The sequence below is a fragment of the Nicotiana sylvestris genome, chromosome 2, assembly GCF_000393655.2.
Source record: "Nicotiana sylvestris chromosome 2, ASM39365v2, whole genome shotgun sequence".
NCBI classification, from domain to species: domain Eukaryota; kingdom Viridiplantae; phylum Streptophyta; class Magnoliopsida; order Solanales; family Solanaceae; genus Nicotiana; species Nicotiana sylvestris.
The window spans coordinates 5,855,949-5,866,950 of NC_091058.1; positions in this window are offsets into that span (position 1 = coordinate 5,855,949).

The following is an 11,002-nucleotide window of genomic DNA, read 5'->3' on the forward strand; positions in this document are numbered from 1 at the left end:
GAAATAAAAGCAATTTAGTAAAACATGAACAAGAAATAGAGATAGAGAGAAGGAAGAGATTTTCTTCTTCAATTGTGTGTATTTTCCTATCTATTACAAGGCCTTTATATAGGCATGAAAAGTGAAGAAAATATGTCATGGAATATGTCATTGAACATAGAAAATATGTCATTGAATATGTCATTAACCATTTGAGAGAAAGATCATGGAGGAAGAGTAGACATCCACCATATTTTGATTTTTATCATAACACTCCCCCTTGGATGTCCATAAATAATGTGCCTCGTTAAAACCTTATTAGGAAAAAACCCTATGGGAAAAAAAATCCTAATGAAGGAAAAAGAGTACACATATACGCCTTTTGGTTGCCTCGTTAAAACCTTGCAAGGAAAATCCGGTGGGACAAAACCTTGTAAGAAAAAAAGAGTACACCGCATATTAACTCCCCCTGATGAGAGCATCAGTTCACATCCTTCAGCCTTCGCATCCCAATATTGTATACCAGTTTCTTGAAGGTTGACGTCAGTAGAGATTTGGTGAACAAATCAACCATATTATCACTTGAACGAATCTGTTGCACATTGATATCACCATTCTTTTGAAGATCATGTGTGAAAAATAACTTTGGAAAATATGCTTTGTCTTATCTCCTTTTATGAATCATCCTTTCAATTGGGCTATGCATGCTGCATTGTCTTCATACAAAATTATGGGTAGTTTGTCACACTTCAAACCACATTTGTCTCGGATAAGATATATTATAGACCTCAACCAAATACATTCTCGACTTGCTTCATGAATAGAAATTATCTCAGCATGATTAGAAGAAGTAGCCACGATTGATTGCTTAGTCAATCGCCAAGATATGACAGTGCCTCCACATGTAAACACATAGCATGTTTGAGATCAAGCCTTGTGTGTGTCAGATAAATACTCTACATCGGCATAACCAACAAGATCGGGATTGCAATCATTGCCATAAAATAAGCCCACATTGGTAGTCCCTTTTAGATAACACAATATGTGTTTGATTTCACTCCAATGTCTCCTTGTAGGAGCAGAGCTATATCTTGTTAAGACATTAAGTGAAAATGTTATATCACGCCTTTTAGTGTTAGCAAGATACATTAGTGCATCAATTGCACTAAGATATGGTACTTCAGGACCAACAAGTTCTTCATTATTTTCATGAGGTCGGAATGGATCTTTATTTATATCGAGTGATCTCACAACCATCGGGGTACTAAATAGATGTGCTTTATCCATAAATCTCTTTAAAATCTTTTCAGTGTATGCTGATTGATTGATAAAAATTTCATCTTTCATAAACTCAATTTATAGACCAAGACAAAATTTTGTCTTTCCAAGATCTTTCATTTCAAATTCTTTCTTTAAACAGTTTATTGCTTTAAGAAGCTGCCTGGGAGTTGTAATGATATTTGAATCAACATACACAAAGATTATAACAAATTCAAATCCAGATCTTTTTATAAATATACAAGGACAAATTGAATCATTCTTGTACCCTTCTTTCAATAGGTACTCACACAGGCGATTATACCACATGCGCCTTGATTGTTTCAATCCGTATAAGGATTTTTGAAGCTTTATTTAATAGATTTCTTGGAAACATTAATATGCTTCAGAATAATTTTAATCCTTCAATGATTTCCATTATACACATATCAAGTTTTCATGTATTGCCAGATTAAAACTTGAAATAATTATATCCACCATAAGAGAACATGTCTCCATATAATCAATGTGAGGATATTTACTAACTTTCTTGTGTCACAAGTCGTCTTTATGTCTATCGACATGAACTTTTTGCACAAGAACACATTTATACCTCCATTGGCTTTATACTTTCAGGTGTTGGGACTATCCGCCTAACTTCACATTTTTTCAAGTGAAGTCAATTTTCATTGCATATTTTTCATTTGGCCAATCATTTATCTGTCCAAATTTCATGACAGATTTGAGCTCAAGATCCTCGTCAATATGAATAATATTGAGCGCTACATTATGTTAACAATATCGTCGACGATCATTTTATATCGGTTCAATTATTACACAATAAAAACATAACTTATTGAGATCTCTTTATCTCATTATTTTCAGGTACTTGAGCCTCTCACATGAGGTCTTACGAAGTGTTATGTCGTGGTGCTCTTCTAGAGCACTTGCCTCCTTATTATGACCATTTTGCCCCTCTCCTTCTTCAAGGAGTTTTATCTTTGGAACCGATTGGTCTGTTATGCTTCATGCGTGCCATAGACCCTGTCCCTCATGGACTTTATTCTATTTGGAGCATTAACAACTGAAATATGACATTTAGCTTTGGGTCAGCAAATGCATCTGACAATAATTTATAAATTAATTATCACTTGAACTTCAAGTTCATATTTTCTTGTACGAGGATCTATGTGTATTCATAATAATTCATTTCACGTATCACTTTATCAACTATCCATTTTCTCCCCCTAATATTGGGATCACCAACACATTCCCCAACCTTCTTTGGGAACCCATCTTTGTGCATTGTGGTGACATAATTAAATCATATAGCACATTCATATTTCTATATAGAAATTATTTGGTTCCTGACCCTGAACCGATTGTGATAGGGAGAAATTTTCATAACTTGGCTAGATGCGTACAAGTGCTGGTGTATATTAAATAATACATCTCATACCACATTTCATTTTTGGGAGTTTTGTTCTCATAACAAATGATTTAGCTATAATTGGAGGCATACAATTTCCGCTAAATCAACTTGAATTTAAACCAGTATTATCAAGATAAATCATCATAATTAAAATTCTGGAATTGTGCTCTAATAATTTGAGCAGACAATCTTGCAAAAACCAAACTGCAAGTTGATAACAAATGCACATGTGACCATAAAATAGATACATCTATTAAAATCATATAATAGTAAACGGTCCACATGGCAGGTGACTGGGCCATATATATATTACCTTTTATTCCTTCCAGAAATCAAGGGATTCAATCCCAACCTTTAACTGGTATATCATGAGAATAAGCAGCACAAGAGAATTCTTGAAGAATCTTCTATTCTTCAATATATGTCAATTTAATTCTTAATTAATTTTTCGCATCATAATTGAACTGAGATGGTCAACCGGTCATGCCAATTAATATTTGTTTTAGTAAACCTCTAGTTTGCTTGTGGTATATGATTCCAGCTTCATGCTTATCAATCTTCCTTTCATTTATAGTCTCAATATGCCAATCACTTTGACTTATATATTTGAAACTCAAAAAGTTTCTTTTGAGACTTTACAATATCAATGTCATGAATAAATTTATTCATCTGGATAGTAACAAATTAGTTTTTCCGGAGTTCTTAACAACTTTTGTACTACAAGATCTTTTATCATACCATTCATATGGTAAATGTCTCCTCACGGATAAAATTATATCATAATAAATTGTCATGGTCAAAATCATCATAAGCAAAATCATTTCTTGCTTTACTTTGCCTTTAATAACTTTTATAAGGCATGACAAAATAATATTTGGTGTATCACATATATGCGACCAATGACATATTCATGTAACCACACAATAATATTTATTCTCTTTATTTTACTCAAACCTCCCTTAGAGGTGAGTTGTGTGGTATTCATATAATCATGAATTACATGTCTTTATTCATTGATTTTATCACATATTGCCACATTCAACTTTAGGAATGAGTTTGCAGTCTCAATGCTTATCACAAGTCACATTCTCTTCAAGGAATGGATCATAATCAGTGACGTGCTTTATTATTTTCATACCAATTTGATGGTAAGCATTGCCTTCACATTTTGAAGGACTATTTTGAGAACCCTTATTATTCTCCTTTTATAATCATAGTGATGATTATTATTATTTTGATATTTGGAACACCCACGTTCATTGTTCAACCACTTGTCTTCATTGAAACTTATTATGCACTGCTATCATATCACTTCAAGAATGGAGCAAATCAAGTGGGACAATTTTTATGCCTTTTCATGAAAAATATATTATTTTTCTTTAGTCATCATTATATCATCAATATGGTACATTGGCCAATATCTTACCAATATAAAAACATGTTAGGCCATAATAAATAGGGACTCAAACCCAACTCTTATCATTATGGAGCATCAGGACTTGATCCCGATGTCTTACCCTCAATCAATGGTATAATAGGCTAAACAATATTGAGATTCATTCTCAAGCCTTAATTTCAATCACATGCCAAGAAAGTTATACACAACTAATTTGCAACTTAGCAAATCAAATTTGCTTTCTTAAATAAGTGTACAAATTTCAAATCAGCGTAAAGCTTTATTAATTATTTGTAGCATCTATATGAAATACAACCGTTTGTAGTCAGAATATTTCTTCTAAATTCTATTAGAGTTTAAAAAGATCATAAAATCATTGTCATAATATTTATTGAGTCTCTCTCAAAAATATTGTTGTTTTCAGGGTATACCCTACCTATTGGATTTGATTTAACGCCATGACTTTCCTTCACTCAATTCAACCAAGCAATTAGTGAATAAATTTATCAAAAGTACACCTAACACATATATAGTACTAATACATAAATTCAGCATTTATATTACCTGAAAAGTGACATTATAGGTAACAACTTACCAGTTGTAGCTTGTGCATCATTCATATAAAATACTTAAAAATGGTAAGTCAGTAGCAAGCATCAAGTAGGTCATGGATACTCAAAAATACCTCTTCTAGTAGTCATACTAATCATTGTTTGCTTTCAAATGATACGACCATAAATTATGAAGTATACTTTCTCAATAGCTGGTTTGTTTTCCAAATTTCAAAGAAGTAATTAATCAACCTAGATAAAGATGTGAAGTATTTCTTGTTTTCTTCAAGATGATTTATGCTTTTAATCAGTATGACCAATTTTATTTTATTTTTTATTCCTCTTTTTTGGTACTATATGAAGTGTAAAAATCCAAAAGGAAAAAAAAATATTCATCCAAGTAAAAGAAAATGTTAAAAGCGGCAGGACAGATTGAAGATAGTTAACACATAAATATGCATAAGACAATTTATATAAAATATCCTTGGTTACCATGACATGCATCATATCAACAATTAACTGCTACTATGATTTTCACATATAGAACTTCGAAAATTTTATTCTATTCATGTGATATAAAAGATGTAATATTAATATGTGCTTATGCAATACAGGTGTAGTACGAAATTGTGTGCATATGAGATTTTAAAGGAATGACAAGTATAAGATAATCATACATTCTTACATTTCATTACTTACCATATGTAGTTTCTCTTTACATTTACCCATGTGATGATATGTATGGCTTCTAATTGTAATCTTTTCGGATGTAGGAAATTTTTTGTAGATATATATATACAATTGGTTAGAGACTCGTGCTGATAATGTGTTATGAAATAAAAGTAATTTAGTAAAACATGAACAAGAAATAAAAGCAATTTAGTAAAACATGAACAAGAAATAGAGATAGAGAGAAGGAAGAGATTTTCTTCTTCAATTGTGTGTATTTTCTTATCTATTACAAGGCCTTTATATAGGCATAAAAAGTGAAGAAAATATGTCATGGAATATGTCATTGAACATAGAAAATATGTTATTGAATATGTCACTAAGCATTTGACATGAAGATCATGGAGGAAGAGTAGACATCCACCATAATATGATATTTATCATAACAGGATACAGAATATAAGAGATTAAAGAAAAAGTAGGGACGAAATGGATGCACGCAATCATCTTTCTCTCATTTTTTTTTCCTTCTCTAGTTTTTACATTTATTTCCCATTTTGGTTTTACATTGTATAAAATGGGGAAAATAAGGATATCGAAATATTTGCATAGCAAAGTTTTGAAATGAAAAATAATTATGTTAAAAAGGAAAGATTTTTTTCTCTTTTTTTGTCATTAAGACGCAAATCACAATTTAGGTGTCATGAGTTATGAGATGCAACGACTTAATTATTGTTTAGATGTACCCGTTTTGTTTAATCTCACTATTAAAATAAAAGTGAGAGTTTTGTAAAATTCATATAAACTTGGCAAAAGTGGAGATAAATGTAACTTTCAGAAGAAAGTGAATATTAAAAGTGGATGTCATTTTTCTTACAATAGAATAATGTAGAAGCATTAATAAGTGTAGACTAATAGTTTTACGTTTCGGAAGGTGAGAGTTCTATTTATTTTAGGATAATCAAAACTTAAAATATAAAGATTAAACAAATTAATATAAGAAAATATCCTACTAATATATGTTTGAACAGTATCAATACTCTTCCTTTTCCATAGTCTTTTTTTGTTTTCTGTTGTCCGGTATCCGCATTGGAGCTCGACTATATCCGGATTCGCGTCAGATAGGGTTCTATTCGAGGAGAAGCGCTCTCTACCGAGGATTTTTCTATAGTCTACTACTATTCCTCGTCTATTCGAAATTCTAGATTCAGTTTGCTGTACTCCAAAACTCAGACTGACAAAATATTCTTGCATCGTGTTTTTTTAATAATTATTTTATTTTATTTTATTTTATTTTAGGTAAACTCTCCATTCTCTTTTTCCAAAGCGGGTCTTCAGAGCAGCTTCTTATTCTTGGTCAGTAATCATAATTCAGAATTTAGAAACTAAGAATGTCACACTAGTAAGAGTCTTTGCGGTCTTTCTGGACCAAATCTTAATTTCTATTCAAGTCACTCATTAGACGTAGAAACTTCTTCTAGTTTTTTTTTTTTTTAAATTTAAAAAAGCGTGTAAATTTATTATGACCTAGTGGTCAATTAAGATAAAAATTATGGAACATCGTTTAAATTTTAGCTAAAAAAATGCTAGGTAATTTCCTCTCGCCTATCGAAGTCTAGTGTGTAGAATTTATTCAGTATTTGTATTAATAAATGATGGGTAACAAATACCGAATGAAATTTAAACATGACGGATTCAATATTATATTCTTACCTTTAAACCCGTTGTAACTCTAAAATGTACATTCAAAATATAATATTTATTTAAATTTTAATAATTATATATACAATAAGAACAATCATGCAGTAAAATTTCACAAGTGAGGTCTGGGGAGGGTAGAGTGTACTGAGACCTTACCCCTACTCCAAGGGGTAGAGAGGCTGTTTCCGATAGACCTTCAGCTCAAGAAGACGAAAAAGACATTATATCAGTACTATCAACAGAAACCATAGAAATAATAACACATCATAAGTACTACAAAATAGATGAAAAGTAATAACAATAATACGTAAGTAAGGCTCGGTACTATGAAAAATAGAAGAATAATGTGAAAATAATTTGCATGTTAAAATTATTGGGGGAGGTTGAATTCATACTTTATTATTTACGTTCATTAGTGGATATAACCGAGGTGCGTACAAACTAATCGGAAACCATTGTTATGTTATTAGAAGAAAAAAAAAAAACAAAGAGAGGACGTAAAGTAGGAGTACTAACTCCAATCTAACAGCCGATGTTTTTGAATTTTGAAGTCATTCCACTAGTTGTGCTTTTGATAAATTAGAGTCTTTACCAACCCACCAAAAAGAAGAAGAAAACTCAATCCAAGACTTGGTTTCTATATTTTCTTAAATTTGCCATATTTTCCAGCATTCCACTATTTATCCCAAGTTGCAAATACATGTCAAAAATTTGATTTCAACGTACTCAAGCAGTCACAAAAAATGATTTATTTTCATTTTTCAATATTGGGGATTGGCGTTTACTCGTTGTGTGCGTGCCATTTATCTGAAAGTGACTGCAAATATATTCTTATTTTGACTTTGGTTCCAAAAATTCAAAATAAACATGTCGATCCAATCTTTATATACAGTGCAAGGTTTGTCATATGTTTCGTTCTTTTACACTCCATGCATTAAAATATGTGAAATATACTGATCCGACTAATTTGAATTCGCGTCATATAAGACTCATGAGGAACCGCTCCTTCCTAGTATTTTTTCATTTTTAAACTCTAAAGCTCGAACTCGAAATTTTTACTTAAGGGCGGAGATTTCGTACATCCAATTTACTTATATCATTGTTAATGTTACAAGTGACAGATAAAATATATACCTTTTTCTTCTCTAGCGTTCTTTTATGAGCTAAAAGTCCATTTCATCTGCTCCTGGTCCTATTGGAGACGACTTTTTAATCACCCTTGCGATGAGTTAAAATTTAAGAAACTCATTAATTATGTGAAAGGAAAAACCGTTTCCAAGCACCACTAAAGTATTATCTGGATTTTTTTATTTAAAAAAGAAAAAAGCAAATTCGACATACCTAAACATGGGAAATGGTTTATTTGCACTTTTGTGTATACCAAATTACATGAATTTATTGTAGTAATACTAATTAACCATGAATAAGTGATATAATATTTACGTGAAAACAAATGTACTGTTATGAAATATAACTCAAAGTAATAATATGGAACAAGGAAATAAAAATAATTTAGTAAAACATGAACAAGAAATGGAGATAGAGAGAAGGAAGAGATTTTCTTCTTCAATTGTGTATTTTTCTATCTATTACAAGGCCTTTATATAGGCATAAAAAGTGAAGAAAATATGTCATGGAATATGTCATTGAACATACAAAATATGTCATTGAATATGTCATTAAGCATTTGAGATAAAGATCATGGAAGAAGAGTAGACATCCACCATAATGTGATATTTATCATAATACTCCCCCTTGGATGTCCAAAGATAATGTGCCTCGTTAAAACCTTATTAGGAAGAAAAAAAAAACTCTATGAAAAAAAAATCCTAGTGAAGGAAAAAGAGTACATATGTTTAGAAATACGCCTTTTGGTTGCCTCGTTAAAAACTTTGCAAGGAAAACCCAGTGGGACAAAACCTTGTAAGGGAAAAAGAGTACACCGCATATTAACTCCCCCTATGAGAGCATCAATTCACATCCTTGATCATTCACATCCCAATCTTGTACACTAGTTTCTTGAAGGTTGACGTCGGTAGAGATTTGGTGAACAAATCAGCTATATTATCACTTGAAAGAATCTGTTGCATATTGATATCACCATTCATTTGAAGATCATGTATGGAAAATAACTTTGGTGCAATGCGATTTGTCCTAACTCCTTTTATGAATCCTCCCTTCAATTGGGCTATTCATGATGTATTGTCTTCATACAAAATTGTGGGTAGTTTGTAACACTTTAAATTATTTTTGGCTCGAATAAGATGTATTATAGACCTCAACCATACACATTCTCGACTTTCTTCATGAATAACAATTATTTCAGCATGATTAGATGAAGTAGCAACGATTGATTGCCTAGTCGATCGCCAAGATATGACAATACCTCCACATGTAAACACATAGCATGTTTGAGATCAAGCCTTGTGTGTGTCAGATAAATACCCCGCATTGACATAACCAACATGATCGGAATTGCAATCATTGCCATAAAATAAGCCCACATCGGTAGTCCTTTTTAGATAACGCAATATGTGTTTGATTTCATTCCAATGTCTCCTTGTAGGAGCACATCTATATCTTGCTAAGACATTAACTGAAAAAGTTATGTCACGCCTTGTAGTGTTAGCAAGATACATTAGTGCATCAATTGCACTAAGATATGGTACTTCAGGATCAAGAAGTTCTTCATTATTTTCATGAGGTCGGAATGAATCTTTATTTATATCGAGTGATCACACAACCATTGGGGTACTCAATGGATGTACTTTATCCATATAGAATTGCTTTAAAATATTTTCAGTGTATGTTGATTGATGGACAAAAATTTCATCTTTCATATACTCAATTTGTAGACCAAGATGAAATTTTGTCTTTCTAAGATCTTTCATTTCAAATTCTTTCTTTAAACAGTCTACTGCTTTATGAAGCTCCCTGTGAGTTCTAATGATATTTGAATCATCAACATACACGGCGATTACAACAAATTCAAATCCGGATCTTTTACAAGGACAAATTGAATTATTCTTGTACCCTTCTTTCAACAAGTATTTTCTCGGGCGATTATACCACATGCGCCTTGATTGTTTCAATCCGTATAAGGATTATTGAAACTTTATTTAATAAATTTTTTGGGAACCATAATATGCTTCAGAACAATTTAAACCCTTCAATGATTTCCATTATACGCATATCAAGTTTTTTATATATTGCTAGATTAAAATCTGAAATAACTACATCCACCACAAGAGAACATGTCTCTATATAATCAATGCCAGGATATTTACAAATTTTCTTGTGACACAAGTCGTCTTTATGTCTATCGACTTGTCTTTCTTCGCACAAGAGCACATTTATACCTCCACTGGCTTTATACTTTCAAGTGTTGGGACTATCCGTCCAACTTCACATTTTTTAGGTGAAATCAATCTTGATTGCGTATATTTTATTTTATTTTGGCCAATCATTTATCTGTCCAAATTTTATGATAGATTTGAGCTCAATATTCTCGTCAATATTAATAATATTGAGCGCTACATTATATTAACAATATCGTCGATGATCACTTTACGTTAGTTCCATTATTACCTAATAAAGACATAACTTATTGAGATCTCTTTATCTCATTATTTTCAGGTACCCGAGCCTCTCCCATGAGGTCTTATGAAATGTTATGTCACGGTGCTATTCTAGGGCACTTGCCTCCTTATTATGACAATTTTGAATATTTGCTCCTCTCCTTCTTCAAGGAGTTTTATCTTTGGAACCAATTGGTCTGTTACGCTTCATGCGTGCCATAGACTCTGTCCATCATGGACTTTATTCTATTTGGAGCATTAGCAGCTGAAATATGACATTTAGCTTTGGGTCAGCAAATGCGTCTGTCAATAATTTGTAAATGAATTATCACTTGAACTTCAATTTCATATTTTCTTGTACGAGGATCTATATGAATTCATAATAATTCATTTCACGTATCACTTTCTCAGCTGCCCATTTTCTCCCCCTAATGTTGGG